The following is a 19,962-nucleotide window of genomic DNA, read 5'->3' on the forward strand; positions in this document are numbered from 1 at the left end:
ATGCCAATTTTATTATGTTCCCAGACAGCTTATATAGTGCTCTCCTTAACTAATGGCCATGCCCTAGCTCTTGGGATTTTCCACTGCAAGCCCACCAGAAACCACGTCCTTGCTTTCAGGAATCCTTGAGGGTCCTATGCTCAGAGTAGTTGCGAGCATAGAAAAACAAGCTGTTTAGTCCAGCAGACAAGGGGTCATAGAAAGTTCAGGATCTAAGGGCCTGCAACAAAGGAGGGAGAAGGGAAGGGAGGAAGGAAGAAGAGGAGGAGGAGGGAAGAAAAAAGGAGGGAGATGGGGAGGGAGGGAGGAAGAAGAAGAGGAGAGGGAGAGGGAGGGAGAAAAATGGAAGGAGAGGGGGAGGGAGGGAAGGAAGGAGGGGGAGGAGATGGGAAGGAAGAAGGGAGAGGGAGAGAGGAAGGAAAGGAGAAGAGGGAGGGAGGGAAAAAGGAGGGAGAGGGGAGGGAGGGAAGGAGAGGAGGAAATGAGGAGGGATGAGGGAAAGAAGGAGAGGGTGAGGGAGTAAGGGAGGAGGGAGTGGAGGGAGGGAAGGAAGTAGAAGAGGAGAAGGAGGGAGAAAGGAAGAGGGGGAGGGAGGGGAGGGGAGGAGTTAGGGAGGGGAACTGAGAGGGGATGAGTGAGGAGGAGGAAAGAAAGGGAGAGGAGGGGAGGGGAAGGAGGAAGGGGAGGAAGTAATGATGGAAGGATCGTGGATTTATTTTAGCTTGTGGTCTCAGGTAGGGAGGGTCATAGCGGCTGCTTTTTTTTTTCTGAGTGATCTGCATGATGGAGAAGGAATGAGCAGTCTTTTTACCATGTTGTAACTGTGGCTTGTGTTGCAACGCTAATGACAAATACCGTTAACTGCTCTCTAAGTGTCTAGTCTACCCCCAAGCACCTACTGTCCAGAGAGAATTTGCTCCCTCCATGCCATAAGTCACAGTCATGGTTAATCATGAAGAGGCACAGAGCCCTCAAATCAGAGAAGTTGTGATTAATAATATTTGTACTATCTTGAATGGTGGTATTTATGACTTATGGAAAATAAGAAGGGGAAAAAATCAGGAATTTACACTAGCAAGCTGCTGGTGACAGTTCTGGCGGTCAGGGGCACTGTCTGGCTGCATGGCTTGCAAGTTGACAGAGGTGAACAGGCCTACAATTATGAGGGTCAGGTTTTCTAGGATGAACATTAGAGCTTTGAGGACTAATGAGTGGGTTGGGTGCCCTTGGAGAAAGCAGAGGAGAGGATATTTGAAGCAGAGTATGTCATAGGGGGTATTGGATATTGAGAAAGTCATGGAAACCCAAATCTGGGTACATTGTCCATGCAGAAGTTGGGCCAAAAAAGAGGATGCCCTTGAGCCATGATTCCACACCACACCAACTACACCATGATAGATTCCTAATCACACACTGAGGCTGTCTCCACTTTGTAGAACTCATGAGTCAACGGTCAATCCTTCCCTCGAGGAAAGGTGTCACCATCCTGGTACACACTGTGAGATGTCAGAAGACTTACTAGAAAACACCAAATGGATGGTCCAGAACCCAAACAGGAAGACCCACCAAGGATATTGAGGGACTGTCTTCTAGAGATATGATTCTAGTTCTGTGATTGGCTGTTTCTTCGGTCATTGCTATGGTAATGACTGACTGAGGGGGGCCTGCAGAGATGGAGGGTAGATAAACACTTACCACACAAGCACGATACCAGATGACTCACGTGAAACAGGACATGGTAGCTCACATCTGTGATGAGATGGGAGGTGGAGACGGGAGAATCTCTGGAAGCCCGAAGACCTGGTGGACACAGAGGCCAACATCAGGAAACCCTGCCTCATACAAGGTGGAGGGTGACAACCAGCATGCAGTGTTGTTCACTGGTCTCCACATGCATGCTGTGGGACACATGCACCTCCCCCCACACACACACACACATTTTTTTATCGTTTTTCTGTGTGCAGTACCAGCATTAAATAATCACCAGAGAAACCCCTTGCTTAGGACCTTAGAAACTAGTTCAAGAAAGAAAACAGACAGCAAGATCAGGAGCTTTGAATGGAAACCAATGTGAACAGGATGGCCAGGAACCCCTGGCAGTGAAGAGCGGTCAGTTTGCCAAGTACATCCATGACCAGCACACCTAGGCCATAGAGAACCTACCACTCAAGGGACAGAGAAACACTGAGGCCATAACCCAAGGAAGCTGAAAACAAGTGGAAGGAGTTTATTCCAAAATCTGAACTCCACATGGAACAGGAAGCAACATGGAGCAACCGGAAGGTTCTCCAGAAGGGGCCAGGGTGTGATGGAGGCAGAGCCAAGACGATGTGCTTGTATCTCAGCGTCCAGGACCATCGTGGCCAGTATGGCAGCATGCTCACACCATTGAGCTTCCAGGAATTAAATGCACCCTAACATGTTCTATCTATGCTGTGTCTTATGAGACATTTATATAAACACTCAAGGGCTCGTAACTCGCTGGCAGCGTTTCCTTCTCAGACTTCTCTGGGATGGAGCGCCTGCAACTTGTTTTGTTTAAGTGAGTGCTCCCCTACATCTGTGCCGTGGCTAAGTGACTGGTCATTCATAAGTCATTCATGGTTGATCCTTCTCATATGGTGTCTGTGATGAGGGATTCTCATCTCTCATTTAACATTGTTTTTATTCTGATCATTAAAAAGGTTGGGGGTGGCACGGGTCCTTTTGCTTTTGGCCGCCAGGAAGCTCCCGTCTAAGGCTAATGCGGAACCACAGTAACCATCTCATGTACAATGTTGGGATGTGTGTTTCCTTTCTGCCTACCTTTCTTATTGTTCCCTTCTGAGGTCACTTGCCATCACTTTGTAGCTGGATGTATGCTGTCAATTAGGCAAACACTGTGCTTTCAAAAGAACCAGCAATACACTTTAGAACTGCACTCACCAGTGATGGGGTGGGGCTAGTCAGTGAGTCAGCAGATCAATACACTATGGTTAATGGTGTCTATAAAACGCGACATCTCAGAACTTCAGCCAGGGACATATCACCCTGGTAAGCGCTGTTTCTGTGAGGAAGGCAGCTTGTACCATAAATCCGAGGCCTGACTCTTCTCATCCAAGGAATTTTAAGCTTCACGTAAAACAGGGATGCTTCCTGTTAAATGAAGAAACTTGCCAAGGAGCTGCAGCTTCTGTCTGCTTCCCTGTTGAACTTTAAAACTGGAGAGGCAACTGTCTGCTGAGGCTGCTTTGTCTAGCTCTGGGCGCAGGGCAAGAATCCAGCAGTGTAAGCCTCGGTTCTCCGGCTTAGGAAGCTCGAGGAAGCAAGCGCCTTCACTGTGTGGAAGCTGTGAATGGCAAAAATTAACTTAAAATATGAATTTGTCCTCTTTCTGCTTCTTCGAAGTATGATGGAGGAATGGGGGGTGGGTAAATGAGGCATGCCTGGGGCCTAGGTCTCTGAGAGCAAACACTGAAAACCATTTTTGGCCAAAGAGATCTCCACTCAAAGGTTCTCTATTTCTAGGTTCTCTTTCTCTCCCCCCCCCTCATTGATCACCCCCATCAATTTCAGTCTCAGGATTATGGCATTCCCTGGCACTGCTCACCATAACCACATGGCTGTTAGTAACCAGAAAGTCATCTCCACATGAGAGCCTCATAAACACTGTCCAGAGTCTAGACTGTTATGGGGAGAATGGGCTCAGGGAGGGAGGGAGGAGGGAGACAGTCCAGAGGGGGCTCCTGGACACTTCTGTGATAGTGAAAACAAATGAACAGCAAACCCCCAAAGCACAAGAATTTTATTTTTAATAGAATCAGTAATAAATGCCCACTGTGGGGAAAATAAATACACAGAGAAAGGAAGAGGCAGAGCAGGCAGGCACAGGAGAGGGAGAGGAAGAGAAAGGGGGCAGGCACAGGACAGGGAGAGGTAGAAAAGGGGGAACACGGGAAATGGAGAGGGAAGAAGCAGATGGCCCAACATCAATTCACACCAATAGCATTTTAGTACACATTATGTTTTGCTTTGTTTTGTTTGAGGCAGAATCTCACATAGCCCAGGCTGGTACTGAACTTACGATGAAGAAGAGAATAACCTTGAACCTCTGATAGTTCGGTCCCTAGCTCCCAAATGCTGCATTTACAGGCTCGAATCACTACTTTCATTTTATGTGCTGGGGATTGAACCCGGGGCTTCAGGAATGCCCGCCAAGCACTCTACCAACCGAGCTATATCCCCAGCCCAAGTACATGCTAATGTTTACTGCACAAATTCCAGATAAAGGCTGACAAACTGGAGCCCTCTGGAAAAACCTAGACATCTGCCTGTTTTTTAAATAAAGCTTTATTAGACTAGAGCTAGATCTGGCCTGTTTCCATATTACTACATAACACGGTAGTAGAGTTGAGTGGCCTGAAATATTGCTATTTGTTATCCAGCCTCTTCCGGTCTCTCTATTCTTCCTCTGGAACATCAAGATCTTCACGTCTAAAGCACCTTGGGATGCTGCGGAGTAGGATGATGGCTTACTGCTAAGTTCTGGAACGTCTCAGCCCCAAAGCAGGATAAGAGATGTGCTGTCTGTTTATTCAAATGTCTGACCACTGTCTGGTTTCATGTGACGCACAAAGGGCTCCTTCGCCAACCTCCCCACTGCCACAGGAGACAGGGCTCGGTAGGAAGCATCTGCCATAAGACAAAACTTCCCCACCACTGCCACAGGAGACAGGGCTCAGTGTGAAGCAGCTGGTGTAAGACAAGGCTCTCAGACCTCAGCTTCAGAGCTGAGAGGATGTCAGAGCGTCTCCCTCCAGACAGGGCTACCAAGGGCACTGGAATTCAAGCTGTAGTGTTTGTGTTGGGTGAGGCTGGCTGAGGCGATAGGTGTTTGGGTTTATAAATACAGCTGGTAGGTAATATCAATGATGCTTTAGACTCATGCTGCTATGAAATGAAGTCTCTCTGTGTAGCCCAGCTGGCCTGAAACACATGATGTTGTCTAAACTGGACTCAAACTCCCAGGGACCCTCCCACTGTGTCATGTGACACTGAGGCGGGTTTGTTCAGTGTACCTCAAAATAATGGCTCTTGCCTTCACCAGCACTGACCTGTCTGTACACTTTCGCTGTCTGGCCTCTCGTGAGTTAGCTACACACGCCTGGGTGAGCTGGAGTCTGTGCAAAAGCGTCTGACGTTTTCTCCCCATTGTAAGCGTCAGGAAGTTGAGCACGTCATTTACCTACCCAACAGTGACAAGTTCTAGAACAAAGCCTCGTGCCTCTGTGTTTACTGTACAAATACTCTGCTTGGCAAATCCAATAAACCTTCCTGGAGAGAACCGAGACTCTTGCTCTTGGGGAGACGCAAAAGAGACCAGTTGGTGGAAGAGAGTATTTCCAGGAAAGAGCCCAACTGGCCCACCTCAAACCCTTTTGAAACCCCTTGAAGGACCATGATGCAGAGAGCATGTTTGGAAATGGAGAAAGAAACCCCTGGCGGAAGGAGCTTAGGTGGCCCCGCCCACCCCTCACCTCCACAATGGGGCTTCCCTCACTCTATCTCCAACACTGCATCTGCTATCTGTAACGGAGGGACTGACTGGGGCCTTGTCGATGCTTCTACCATGGGTCGGCTGCTCATCCATCCCGTAGCTGTGGTGAAAACACCTGGCTAAGACAACCCCGGGGAAGAGCAGGTTGGTTTTTGTTCCCGGTCCAGTGTGCGGTCCTTCACAGCCAGGGAGGGACTCCGTGATGGCTGGAGCCCGAGGCATCCGCAGTCAGGAAGTAGGGAGAGGTGAAAGCTGATTCTCCCTTCTAATTCAGCCCAGGACCCCAGCCTGCGGGACGCTGCCACCCACGATCACGATCACAGTCACGTGGGTCTTCCAACCTCTGTTGATTAGTCTGGAAGATCCCTCCCAGGCACAGCCAGAGGTTTGTCTCCTACATGATTCTAGGACCTGCTCGGTTGGCAGTGTTAACCATGACAGATATTCTAAAACATCTGTTGGGGAAATCACATCCCGCCATTGCCTTTCCATGGGGCAGAAGTCTCTGCCCTTCTCTTCGGGGAGGACAGTAGGGGCAGGACAAAGGTCTGCGCTGACACGGGAGCAGAGGTCCACGAAGGAAAGGGACAGAGAAGTCCCTGGTTCCCCTTTCAGATCCACCTCCTCTTCCCTGGGAGCAGTATGGAGGAAACCTTGGTTACTTCTCTCCATTAGGGCAAAGGAAAATCACTTCCCAGCCTTGCTTACCTGTCGGCTGAAATCTTAGCTGGGAAGTGAAGTGCTGAAACCTGGCTCTTGTCAAACACAACCCTTGCCTTACGCCCAGATGGAGGCCCACTCTGTCGCCTAAAAGAACCCACAGTTAGCATGGGAGTCTAAACAGGACACTCGTGGGTTGGGATCTTAATGACTGAATTCCTATAATATTTTCAGCAACTGAAAAAAAAAACCTCATTTAAGCGTGCATTCAGTTTGGAAAGTGAGTTCTGTGGAGGAAGTGACGAGACCAGGACGGCTTCTATTTTGTCATCAGGCGACAAACATGTGGAAGAGTCCCTTTGTTTCCAGAGAAGTCTCCGTTAGGGAATGAAAGGTTGTGCCTGGGACAACTCTGTCACAGGAGGGGAGACTATCCTTGCCTTGCCCATCAGGGAAGGACCCATTCCTCAAGTTTTGCTGGAGGAAACAGGGTCACATGACCGCCCTAGCAGCAAAGGAGGAAGGAAGGGAAGTGTTCCGTTTTCTGGCGTCTATAGGAGGGCAGGTATAGGAAGCCCCTTGTGATTGGCATGCAGCAGGCAACCCTTCGCTCCTCTCAGCTGTTTATTTACTGGACATTTAATGAGTGCGAGAGGCTGGATAACGCGGCTGCTCAGGTTAGAGTCCTGTTATTCATTACTGGGGATAATTAAGTGACATCGGCTCCCGGTGTGGAAAGCTCACCCTTCCGTGCTCAGCAGCTCAAGTAGCCTTGTGATTATTGCAGTTCTGCGGGACTTGTTCCTTTAACACCTAAGCTAAGCAGTAAATTCCGGGGCTGGAGAGGTGGTTCCACAGCTAAGAGCATTTCCTGAACGGTTCTGAAGGCTAGAGTTCTGGTAGCAGAAGCCACGTGACAAGACAAGCATCCCCTTCACACTTGCAACCCCAACTCCAAGGTGGGCAGAGACAGGAGGATCCCTGGGGACCTTATCTAGTCAAGAAAACACCCAGGTTCCAGGGGAAACCCTGCCTCAAACTAACATACAACAAATTCTAGGAGACACCTGAGGCCCTCTTCTGGCCTCCATACACATGTGCAAGTACACACACAACACACACATACACACACACACACACACATACACACATGCTATCTTTTTTTAAAAAAAAGGAAATCCATGGTATGTAAAATAAATTAAAAATTTTAAATTAAAAAATAAGAGAGAGAGAAAAACGGTCAGCAACTGGTAGAACACGGAGCCAGCCACGAGTCAGGAAAGCCTGAGTCCCTGGCTTAAAAAGAAACCCCTGCACATTCCCACCAGCTAGCTAGCTCACAAGTTCAAAGTCATGTTGTCCATGTTCCTGCGGGTGTGGTTTATGGTGTATTTATGAGTCTGCTTGTTGGTTGTTTGGTTGCTTGGTTGGTTGGTTTTTCCATGTCTATCATGAAATACTTGAGACTGAAGAATCTATAAAGAAAAGGGGTCAACATGGCTCCTGCTTGAGATGTTGAACAGTCACATGACTCTGTGTATATCCATCACCCCAGCACATGGGAGACAGAGCCAGGAGGACTAAGATGAGACCCTTCTGGTCTTTGTTTGAGTTCCAGACCAGCGAGGACTGCACAGTAAGACCCCCAACTCAAAACCAGACCCCAAACATCTCGGTCCATGTACCTGCATTATCACTTACTAACAAGTTTAGGTCTGGAGGAAACTTGAGAGGCTTCCGTAGAGTTTGAATGTGTCCCACACCATCTCCATTCTTCCCATCCTGTGACGAATGTGCGGATTAGTAAAAGCTCATCTTCCAGGCCGAGCTGCTTAGTGCTTGCCCTTGCGTCTGCGTTCCCCCAAAGCCAGCATGTTAAAGCCTTGGTCCCAACTTAACTTTGTTGGGGGCTAGAGATGGTGACTCCTCCAAGAGGTGTGACCTAGTACAGCATCTTTCAGTCTTTGGGGACCCTGACCCCTTCCTTTCTCTCTCTTTTCCTTCCTGGCCATGCAGTCATTCCATTGAGTGCCTCCTGTATACTGTCGACCCTCACCACAGCTCTATAAGCAGCAAGGTCAGCCAAGCCCAGATGGAAACTATCAGACCTAAGACCAAAGTCAGCCTTCCCATTGATGAATGGTCTCTTTGTATCAGCTTAAAGAGACTGCCGCGTGACACTCAGATGTCCCCTGAAGTCCTCTTGTTGCTCCAGGACCCCACTCAGGGTAATAGCATACTCAGCCGTCACTTCTTGGCTGACACCTTCTGAGACCTCCCCCACTCCTTGGTGGCATTATGTCATGTGACTAAATACTTGACAGGATGACTTATGGGAGTATCCCCATCACTCCCTGCTGCTGTCCTGAAAGACTCTGACCAGAAGCAACTTAGGAGAGTCTATTTTGACTTAAAGTCTCAAGGTCTAGATGTCAGTAATTTGGGGATCCCGGAGCTGAGAGATGAGGTCTCAACCTGATATAAAAAGCAGAAAGACAAGAGAACAAACAGGAAGTGGAGTGAGACTATAAATCCTCTAAGCCTACCCTCTCTGATGTACTTTCTCCGCTAAGGTACCATGTCCTAAAAGTTCCATACCCTCCCCAAATGGCACTATTGACTGCAGACCAACTGTTCACATACCTGAGCCCACTAGGGACGTTGCGCGTTCAAACCACCACACCTGGGGGCCTGTTTTCCTCCCAAACTGACAGACACACCCATACGTGGGGCAGGGAGGACAGAGACCACGTCTAACTTCACAGGTTTCATTTCCCTTGGGTTCAAATAGAACAACCTGCCCTGTGGCCACATGAGGAAGTAGTCCCAAGTCCTCTGTTCTTCCACTCCAACTACCCTCTGGTAGAGGGAAATCTCCGCACTGAGTGTTCCCAGGCGCCATCAGCAATCTTTCTGTTTGACCAGTTGGCAACCCTAACCTGCCAGGCAGGGTTTGGGAGGGGAAAAAAAGTAATTAGCCCAGGTGAGGCTCATTAGCGCCAGTCTGGAATTCTGCCAGCCATACCAGTCGCTGTGTGCCAACCCTTGATTTTAATATCAATGGTGTTGCTGACAAGGACCAGGCAGGCTGGGGGGGAGTGTCACCAGCCAGCCCTCTCCCCCTCCCCTTCCGCATGCTCTCACTGCTAGGTGAAGCAGTCTGCTCCAGCAAATCAGAGCTGGCTCCTGAGTCAGTTTTTTGGGCCTCCCTTGTCTAACAGGCTGGGCCCCAGGTGATCTTAAAAATTAAATGAAGCTCAGAAAATGAGACACATAGGAGAGCCAGGAATTAATAGCCCATCCCCAGCGCCAGCAGAACTCTTGACTATACGTCCCTTGTCAATTTCCTTGGAATTCCTTTGGGCTTTTGGTACTAGCAAAGATTCAGTCTGAGATCTCACAGCTCTGGAGTATTTCCGCCTTAAGGTCCCAGTGTCCCAACGATGGCCTTGTTCTCACGCAAAGTTTAAAATGAGCTGCTATGCTAACTTTTCTTCCCATGAACCGAGGTATTTATGATGCAGTGCTTTTCACGTGGGTCTATAGACTGCTCTCTCGATAGTGCAAAGGCACTAGCTAAAACTTCCCACTACTACTGGGGTGCAGAGGCGCATGCCTTTAATCCCAACACTGGCAGGTGGGTCTCTGTGAATTCAAGAACAACCTGGTCTACATAGAAAGTTTTAGGCAAGCCAGGGCTACACAATAAGACTGAGGGGGAGTGAGGAGTGGGCATGGGTATGTGTGTGTACATGTGGGTGTGTGTGGGTGTGATCACCATCATTATCACCACCATTCAACCTTGTCATCACTACCACCATCTTTATCTCCATCGTCAAGGCAGGTACCAGGCTTTGCATTCTATTGTATTCTCCCAATGATTACAAGTGCTGATGAATGCCATTCCCACAGTACTGCAGAGAAACCAGGCTTAGTGAGCCAGCACCTACCTGGTTGAGACCAAGTTCATTCTTGATTGAATGTATCTCTTGAGAGTCTGAGGACTGAGTTACTGCTTTGAAGGTCTAACTAAACACCAAGAGTTGGTCCTTGATTATTATTTTATAGCAGAGTGAGGAACAACGTAGAGAAAAGAAAGGATGAGGGGCGGAATCAGGTAAGGGCACTAGATAATACTCCTGTGGGGTAGGAGAAACAAGCAGTGACCATGAAACTGTATTGATCTTAAGCACAAAAAAAGATGGATTCCAACTGGCTACATTGCAATAGGTGCATTTGTGCTCTTCAGAGGAAAGAGGGGCTCTGTTTCAGAAATGTCAAAGATAAAATTTGTAACTTCTGATTTCTTACTTGTTCCTTTAAGGAAAAAAAAGTGAAAGGGGCACCATAGTAAAATCTCAATACCTGTTCTCCATTTGTTTAAGATGAACTTACAAATACACACACACACACACACACACATTCACACGTTCGCACCCATATAGATATATAAATAAATAGATATAGTGATATATATCAGTTGCAATGGGTTGTCATCAGTGTGACAATTGTGTATGAGAGAACCAGCATGTCACTTAGGTGTGAGCCACACACACTAACCCTGGGGAGCTTTGACAAGTCCAGCACCATATAGAGCGCAGCTCCTGCAGACGGAGGGAAATGGGCAGTAAGGAGCATATTCTGCAGGAAGCCAGGTCTCATATTGGCTTGAGCTAAAAGAATCCCACATGAGTGTGTGCTCTGTTGATGTTAAGACATCCAGAAAGAGCCGACAGAGAGACTGGGGCTTTCCCCACAGAGAGACAGACAACATGTACAAGAGAAAAGAACACGACAGAGATTCCCTTCGTGAGGCACCACCAAAACCTCCCTGAAGAACCACGTTGCTCTGGAATGCTGGTTGCTTGGCAGTGGCTCGTGGTGGGAGGGAAGGAAGGAATTACCTGAGGAAGCAAGGTCAGGAAAAACCCACCCAGAGCCCTTTCCATGAGTCTCCCGGTGTAGGAAGCCCTGAGAAGGAACTGGTACCCAAACCGTAGTCTCAGAGGATCAGGCTGCTGAGGTTCACTGCCTTCTACGCTGAGCGCCTAAGAAGTGATGAAACCACCTCACTAGAAGTCAGAGCCTCTGGGTAACCATGACTCAGAGAGGCTGCAAAAGAATCCGCCAAATGAGAGTTTGCTGGGTATGCATTTAGAAATTGGATCTCCCCCTCCCACTCCCATTATGTTGATTATATCTTTCATCCCCAAGACTGGGGCCAAGAGCCCCTTCCCTACCCCTCCTCCCCTCCCTCTGTAATCCTCACCCCTCATTTCTCTCCTCTCCGGATCCTCAGCATCCTGCCACCCCTAAGGCAGTGGCAGGATTCCAAGGAGTTCATTAAATGCCTGCCACCTCCCCATTGCCCATCGGGCATTCCCAGCAGCAATCCCCCCCGGAGGGGGCATGGCGGTCCAGAAGCAAGATAGGCACTTGGAAGGGAGTGGTCTGCTCGGAGGATAGGGACCCCCCTCTTTTCACAAGAGAGAGGAGCCAGCAAATAGTTAATGGTTTAATCCTTCACAGAAAAAGTCAAGGCAGACTCGTGATCCTCGATGGTAATGAAGGTGTCACACATTGTCTAGAGAAAGTTGTGCCTGGCAAGCTTCCCTTTTTCGGATGCCTACCCCAGTGACATTTCATCTCACATCCACCTTAATGAAATGCATAATTAACATATTCTAATTGTGCTGAGCGCTGCGATGATTTTGACAGAACTCACTTTCCATGTCTAATTTGATGCTAATTTAATCTGTTCCTCTCCCGCTGACATGACCTTTCTTGATTGAGTTTCACTGAGGAAATTTTTTGATGGATTGATTTATCAGCAGTGCGGAGACAACAAAGGCTCAGGGTGCATGACAGAAAATAGGAAGGGACCGGCCCTCAAAGCCAGTGCGCTCTGAACTTGCTGGCTGGAATGTCCTCTTCCAGAGACAGCTTGTCTGATCTACTGATGGAATTTGAGCAATGTGACATCCGTGGGTGGGTTTGATCTTCCGATAAAGACAGTAAATATCTTATTGTGGCCAGAGAGCTTTGCACGGAAAACCTCTGCGCCAATTCCAAGGAAGCCCAGGAGGCGCCGACGAGGATTCGTCTGTGAATTCATGTCTCGCTGCCTTGATTCCTGGATAGAATGCTGCGTGGGGTGCCCCCAGCCCAGGGGGGAGGCGGGAAGACAGCGTCCATCTTAAACTATGATGAAGATAAGGTACTTCCACGTAGGGCCTGGGTTCTCTGCTTTCGCTAAAACTTGATCTTGGACAGGTATTGTGGGTTTTCCTGCAGAGTTTCCCACACCTCATCACAATGTCTCCAGAAAGATCTCTGTCCATTTCCAGGTCCGAGTCAGGACACAGAGTGACAGTTGTGGATGCTCTCAGTTCTCACAGTCAGCTGACTGAGAAGAACATTAGTCTTCCTCAGGCTGCAGACTCGGAGGTCAGAGCAGAACCCCAGTTCCAGAGGACTCACACAGAACGCCCCCTCCACCTGTATACTGTATAAACACTGGCTGGGCTGCATTTCAAGGCTGGGATCTGCACGGCTAGGGCAGGGTATCGCACCTGTCCCATTGAGGTCTTTGTAGGGGAATAGAAGAGTTTCCCATTCTACCCAGCTCCTACCCACTAGAAGTTGGTGGCAAGCTCCCTTCCAGAGTCAGGTCAGTTAAAACCCATCTACAGAGCTTGCTCTATATCTCCCAAGGGGCAAAAGAACCTCCCCCCAAATGGGTGCCACTGACACATAAGAGGACATCATAATGTCCCAGCCCCATCTGTACCCCAAGTCCCCTCACCGCCAGTCTTTGCCTGCCTAGTAGCAACCTGAGTCCTATCCATCCGATCCCCCAGCTCCTCTTCTGTCAGAGCACAGATGAATCCACTGTATAAACTATTGATTTATCTATGGTCTGTCTCTTCTCATTAACCTATGTGCCCCATAAGACTGGGGCCTAGCCAGTCTGCTCACTCTTGCTTTGTTTTGTTTAATTATAGTAAAACATGTATGATATAAGATTCGTTTGCGGGGTTGTATTTTAAGTGTGTGTGTGAGTGAGTGTGTGTGTGTGTGTGTGTGTGTGTGTGTCTAAGTGTGAGCATTTGCATGTATGCAGGTACCCTCAGAGACCAGAAGAAGGCGGTGGGTCTCCTGGAACTGTAGTTACCGGCTGTTGCGAGTTGCCAATTACGAGTGCTGAGAACCTGACTCTGGTCCTCTGCTAGATCAGTGTGTGCTCTTAACCACTGAGACCCAAATTTGGTTTTAGCCATTGTAGGATGTGCATTCACAGCACTGTCTCATCCCAGCACATTCCCTTCATCCCTAAAGGAAACCGCACACGTGCTATTTCTCCCGTGTCATCTACCCTCTGGGACTCTGACTCTGCCTGCTGGGCGTTTCACACAGGCGGAATCATTCTTAAGTGGAATGGCTTTAAGGGAGGGCCTGTCCAGTGACTCCCCGATATGTGTAATATGAATTTACCACACAAGTCAGCAGCTCCACCCCAAGGTATGTACCAAAAAGAACTGAAAAGAGAAACTCTCAAGAAAATATATTTTTAAAGAATTTAAAATTTAAAACTCTTTGTACAGGAATATTCATAGATGCACTCGTCACTGTGGCCAAATGGTACCCACCTGCTGGTGAAGCTAAACAAATGGGCTGTGTTGCTATGTCCATAAAAGGAAATGGAGCACGATGCGTGTGGTGCCACGGGGAAACCTTGCCTATCTTTTCTCCCTTGTGTCTTCATCTGCAAAAACAACACCAGGCACATAGTAGGTGCCCCATAAATATAGGCTGAATTCTTGAAAGGTATAAAAAAAAGTGCTACAAGAAAATGAGGCTAGTCAAAATTGTGGCGAAGTGAAACCAGCCAGGAATGCTGGCTTTGATTGTGTTTCTTTCAGTTTATAAAACGGGAACAAAGGAAGGGAGGGAGGGTAGGAGGAAGGGTGAGAGGGAGGAAAAAAAGATAGAGAGGGAGGAAGGAAAAAAGAAGGGAGGGAGAAAGGGAAGGAGGAAGAAAGGAAGGAAGGAGCCAGGGAGGGAGGGAGGGAGGGAGGGAGGGAGGGAAGAGGGAGGAAGGAAGGAAGGAAGGAAGGAAGGAAGGAAGGAAGGAAGGAAGGAAGGAAGGGAGGGAAGAGGGAGGAAGGAAGGAAGGAGGGAGGGAGGGAGAAAGGGAAAGAGGGAGAGAGGAGGGAGGGAGGGAGGGGAAAGGGAGGGAGGGAATGATTGAGAGAAGGGGGAAGGAAGAAAGGAAGGAAGGGGGAGGAGGAAAGGAAGAAGACTTTTGAAAACAAGGAGGCCAAACTGATACTGACTTGCACTTTTCTTTCTTTTAGTGAACTAGTTGGGTGAGAGAGGGGGACTAGTTACAGAAAGGCACTAACTTGTGTGCGTGAGTATCCCTGTGATGATCCCCCTCATCATGCCCAGTTCTTGCTTTGTTTCTAAGCAGTTGTGCTCAAGGTGCCCACAGTAATAGATGCTTTTCTTCAAAGCCGTCTCCCCCGGGAAGATGAAATATTCATTCCAATGGTTGCTGCTACTGCAAAGATTTTTTTGTAAAATGTCTTCGGGAGTTGCCGTATGAGCCCCACAAGGCTAGCAAGCTAACGAGATTATAATCATTGTAATCACACTTGATCATACATCAAAAGCAGTTTAACTCAACGAAATGCCCTGGCCCACTTCGATAGCCTTTATGTTAACCGGCATCCAGCTTTGCTCTCGGGCTAAGTTGCTCTGTGATTCCAAACTGGGCTAAGTACCTGAGTGTACAACACAGCAGTCAGCAAAAGGGCACGGCTCAGGGGCCAACCTCCTTAGGTTTGAGTTCCGACTCTGCCACTAACTGTGAAACTGTGCCTCAGTTTCCCTGACTGTAAGAATAGGTAATGATCAGCCTACCTCAAGAGTTCTCTTGGGGATTAAGTTAGTTAATTCCTGCATATACCAAGCAATGTGCAATGCCCAGACCAGGCTAGGTCCTTAGGCATGAGTTCTTATAAAAGATATGAATGAGCCAGTTTAGTATTGTGTGGCTTCCGAAGGTCGAAAAAGGCGACTTAGAAAGTAATTTCTGTTACGAAATCAAGTACGGGATGGAAGAGATGGTTGACTTTGTGGTTAACAACACTGTTCTTCCAGAGGACCAGAGTTCAGTTCCTAGTGCCCCCATCAGGCGCCACATACCCTGTAGATTCAAGGGCTCTGATGTTCTCTTCTACTCTCCAGAGATTCCTGAATTCACATGTGTGCACGTGCACACACACACATACATACACAGACACACACATACTTACACACATACAGACACCCAGACACATAAACACACAGACACATACACACATAGACACATACACACATAGACACATGGACACATACACACACAGACACACAGACACATACATACACACACACACACAATTGACCAGCATTTCTTGACTCATCACCTCTTCCTTGAATTCCCCAACCACTTCTGTTATCTGCTAATGACAGACCTTTTTGCCTTCCTGTGACACAGGACCCTTGGGATGACACTGGGCCACCTGGACAACCCAGAATCATCCTGCTTTCTCATGATCCTTAATGACTGGGGTAAAGTGCTTCTACCATTCACAGGTTGGGGGACTAGGAAGTGGAATCTCGGGATCCTTATTCAGGCGGTCACAAACGACTTCTTTAGACACGGTGTGTTTCCTGGTGATGGAGTTCCATCCATATCTCTGTGACACCGACCGTGTCAGTCGGAGACACACCCAGAATTCTAATTTAGGCAGACCCCAGGATGGCACCCTCCCTTGGAGTTGTCTCCCTCAGTGGATTTGGAAGGAACATCTACATTTGGCCAACCATCTCAGGCTAGCTCCAAATGAACGCCATATTGGAGACTCTCATTTTAGCCGTGTGGTCAAGGCATTGCATGCTACATATAAACCCCATGCCTACCAAGCCTAGCCAAGGCCCACCCAAACAGTAACTGCCAAGGCAAGAATTTTGCTGTTGCTCCGCTCTATTTCCGCAGCGCTGAAACTGCCCGGCACCCCTTCCAGATGCTGCATGAATAATACATGTTATATAAGTTAACAAAGAGGTTCGTATTGAGGGGCTCTACAGTACTGAAAAGTGAGTGCCTTTCACAAAGATGAAGCACATCTTGTTTGCTTAACCAACATGCCACCAGGAAAATCCTATGTTTCCTTGAACGTTGTACAACCTGTGGCTACTTCGACACTTCCGGGTCTCACTGTAATAAGTCACTTCCTGGACACTGTTAGATGCTAAAAACTCAGTCTGATTCGAAGAGATGCTCCCTGAGCAAATCTCTTTCATTCGAATTATTGCTTTCTTAAGATTTTTATTTCTCTTTATTTATTGTGTATGTGTGCTCACATGTGTGTATATGGTGTGTGTATGTGTGCCATGGCAGGCATGCAGACATTTATAGCATGTGTGCACGCACATGTGTGTATGTGTGTTAGGGCATACATGTAGACAACCTGTTAAGAGTCAGTTCTCGCCTTCTCTCATGTGTGTCCCAGGGATTGAACTCAGGTCATCAGGCTTGGCAGCTAGCCTGTTTACGCGCTGAGCTCTGTCTCTCTGGCCCTGGAATAGTTCCGTGTTGATAAGCCAGTACCCAAGGAGCACAGCTGTTGTAGAATGGCTTATTCAGAGGCTCCAGCCTTCATTTTTGGCCTCTGAATGTTTCTGGGTGTGATTGTGTTTTCATTTGTCAGTTTAAAATGAAAATGTAACATTTCAATTACAACCCATGAGAGAGAAGCGAAGGAGGGGCGATTTGCATGTGATCTGCAAATTGGACAAGGATAATTTTGTCAACTTCTAATCTGCCAATACTCAAAATTTTGAAATAAAAGCAAACTACTCATTAATTCATTGCTTTTTTCTTTATTGAGTGAAGGTATTTTTTCCTGCTAATGGTGTTTTATTTTAAATTTAAACCTTTTTTGAGAATTTCACTCCTAAGTACTATATTTGCATCATTTCTACCCCTCCTTTCAACTATCCCCGTGTTCCCCCAACCCCCTCTCAAATTTATAAATTCAAGGCTTTTTATTATTATTGTTACATATAGAAAATATATGCGCATATGTGTGTATAAGTGTGTGTGTGTGTGTGTGTGTGTGTGTGTGTGTGTGTGTGTGTGTATGTGCGCGCGCGCACACGCACGGCTCTCCACTGAGTTCATTTAGTGCTGCTCCTCTGTGTGTGTGTTCAGGGCTGAAAACTTGGGATTGTATCGCCTTTGAGGAGTCTCATCCCTGGAGAAGGCTGACCCCCTCTCTCAGCAGCGGGTGATTGCCTGTAGCTCTTCATCTAGAGGCAGGGCTCTGTGAGATTCCCCCCTTCAGGTGGCAAGCAGACGGGTGATGTCATCATGCAGGTAAATTGCGTTTTTAATCCAGAATCGCTTATGAAAAGGTGGAATGTGGCATTTCTTAGGGAAGCCAAACAAAATGCACGCTTCAACAAGCCCTGCAAAGGTGGGCATGGCAACACACACCTCCATCTCGGCATTGCTGAGGCTGAGGTAGGAGGGTCTCAAGTGTGGGGCCAGCCTGAATTAACTACCCAGTGAGCTGTTGTCTCGGAATGACAACAACAAGTTTAAGAAAATAACATAGTACTGTAACCTAAGGACTTCATGAAAGAGAGGGAAACAAAGGAAATGAAGGTTTGTCAGGAGGTTTTCGGTGTTTTGCAAATAGAATTTTAATGACACCTTCAGTATGCCAGTTTAATGTTTACAAGTATGAATGGGTTCTGTTTCAATAGACTTATCAGCCTGGGTCACATATAAAATCAACTCAATTATCATTCCAAAATTTTGAAGACTATCAGTGATTGGCAGGATTCTAATGCCTGCCTCCCAAGCTTCCTGTTCCATGTTTCTTCAATCAAAGCCTAATCTGGGACCAGCTGTAAAGGGATCGTGCCGGAGCCACTAACAGAAATGCCCGCATCAGGCAGTCCCCTTAGAATCGGGCTTATTGGCCAACCGGGAGCAAAGGAAGGTAGAGAGGTGATGGAGAGATGACTCAGGGGTTGAGAGTACCTACTGCCCCTCCAGAGGACGTGAGTTTGATTCCCAGCACCCACTGGATAACTCACAACCATCGGGTGCTTCCCTGAGCATCGCACTCATGTGTACACACTCACACAGGTGCATATATACATGATTCAAAATAAATCCTTTTTGGTTAACAATAAATTCTTAAAATATGTTTAAAAGAGTTGGAAATAATGTCCCACATGGAGCCAAGAGGAGAAGAAAACTATAGCCAGAGAGATGGGAATCCAATTCCCTATACTTGGTACTTCTGAGACTTTTTTCAGTGTTCCCCAGTACCCTGTGCCTCTGCTCCTACTTTGCACCAATCATCCGTCCCTAAATTCATTGGGAGGAATTAAGAGAGGAGAGTGTGTACAAAGTGCTGGGTAAGAACACATCCAACGAGCAGGATGAAAAACAACTATTATGTCCACTTATGGTTTAGCTTTATTTTTTACGTGGAATTGTGCACACATATGTGCATTGTAAGTGTGCACGTGTCCAGAGAGGCCAGAAGACATCATCGTCTGAAGCCTGAGCTACAGGCAGTTGTGAGCTGCCCAGTGTGGGTGCTGGGAACCAAACTCAGTTCCTCTTGGGGAACAGCAAGTGTTATAAACACCCAAGAGTCTGACTCTCGATCCCTGAACTATTACACTCTTTAAATTATTCCACTCAAAATGTCATTCACTGACTCCTCTTTCAAAGCCGTGTGGATTTTCATCTAGAGAGAGGGGTGGTGGTTCTGCAAGTCAAGAGCCTTGGGTCATACTCAGTGTTTGCTTACAGCCAACTCAATGCCCTTCTGTGTGTCTTTTGGGCCCCTCCCCTAAACTCGTATTTTTCCCAGTCTAGTTCATAGCTGGCCAATTCTCTGAGTTTCCAGAAACCAAAACCTTTAATACCACACCACTCTGAAAAACGTCAAAATATGTGTCCTACTTTCGCTGGGCCCCACTGCGGAATTGGACATGGCCCTAAGAACTCATCTAGGCCAAACTGATGCTGGCCAACCAGGACTTAGCTTCACAAACACGCACTTCACTAGAAGCTTCTGGTGCCCAACCATAAAGATAAGAGTGAGCATCTTGGGCATCAACTTTAGGGCTGGTAATAGGATAATTTGAGGGCAAAAACTTTCTGGTGCTAACGAAAATTACTGCAGGGGCCGCAACCTCCACCGTTGTCTGCTGAATAACATCCGTCAGCCCTCTCTCTCTGCTTCTGCAGCCTACTGACCTCTCTCTCCTCCCTTGGCAACCCTGGGAGGCTTTCTTAGCTGCCTCGGCTTTCTTATGGGTAACTTGTATAACTCCAAAGAATGAGACTAATACATGTCCATACACAAAGGAATAGACAACAAAAGAAGTCAAAATAGGACCAGATAAAGTCATCTCAGTATTCTACAGCCAGTAGAAAATGTCAGTCCAGGCCGAAGAAGGACAGGCCTAGAGCTGGAAAATTAGGGTGGAAGGGAGCCTTGTCTCCAAGGCTGTGCTGTTCTTCATAGCAAGTATCCTACGATACCTGAAAAGACAGTGGGCTTAGTGGCCAAGGCTAAGGCACAGCCGTCCAGTGCTGTCTTGGTATATAGTTACCACTGTCAGTAATTTGACTGATAGACATTTACCATGCATGTCTATGTAAATTACATCATAGAAAAAAATTCTGA

General features: G+C 47.5%; 1 protein-coding gene across 3 annotated transcripts in view; it reads left to right on the plus strand.

Moving 5' to 3' along the window:
* The window catches only part of Tshz2 (teashirt zinc finger homeobox 2), a 448,707-nt gene that overhangs the window by 321,671 nt on the left and 107,074 nt on the right, over window positions 1–19,962 (plus strand). Inside the window, exon 3 of one of the 3 annotated variants that reach the window (XM_075963172.1) lies at window positions 4,425–4,441. The exons of the other annotated variants lie outside the window; for them this stretch is intronic. The gene's annotated coding sequence lies outside the window, so the exon portion shown is untranslated. Of the gene's footprint in view, window positions 1–4,424; window positions 4,442–19,962 lie in introns of those variants that run through there. 3 annotated transcript variants of the gene reach the window in all.

The sequence above is a fragment of the Microtus pennsylvanicus genome, chromosome 2 (assembly GCF_037038515.1).
Source record: "Microtus pennsylvanicus isolate mMicPen1 chromosome 2, mMicPen1.hap1, whole genome shotgun sequence".
Classification (NCBI taxonomy): Eukaryota; Metazoa; Chordata; class Mammalia; order Rodentia; family Cricetidae; genus Microtus; species Microtus pennsylvanicus.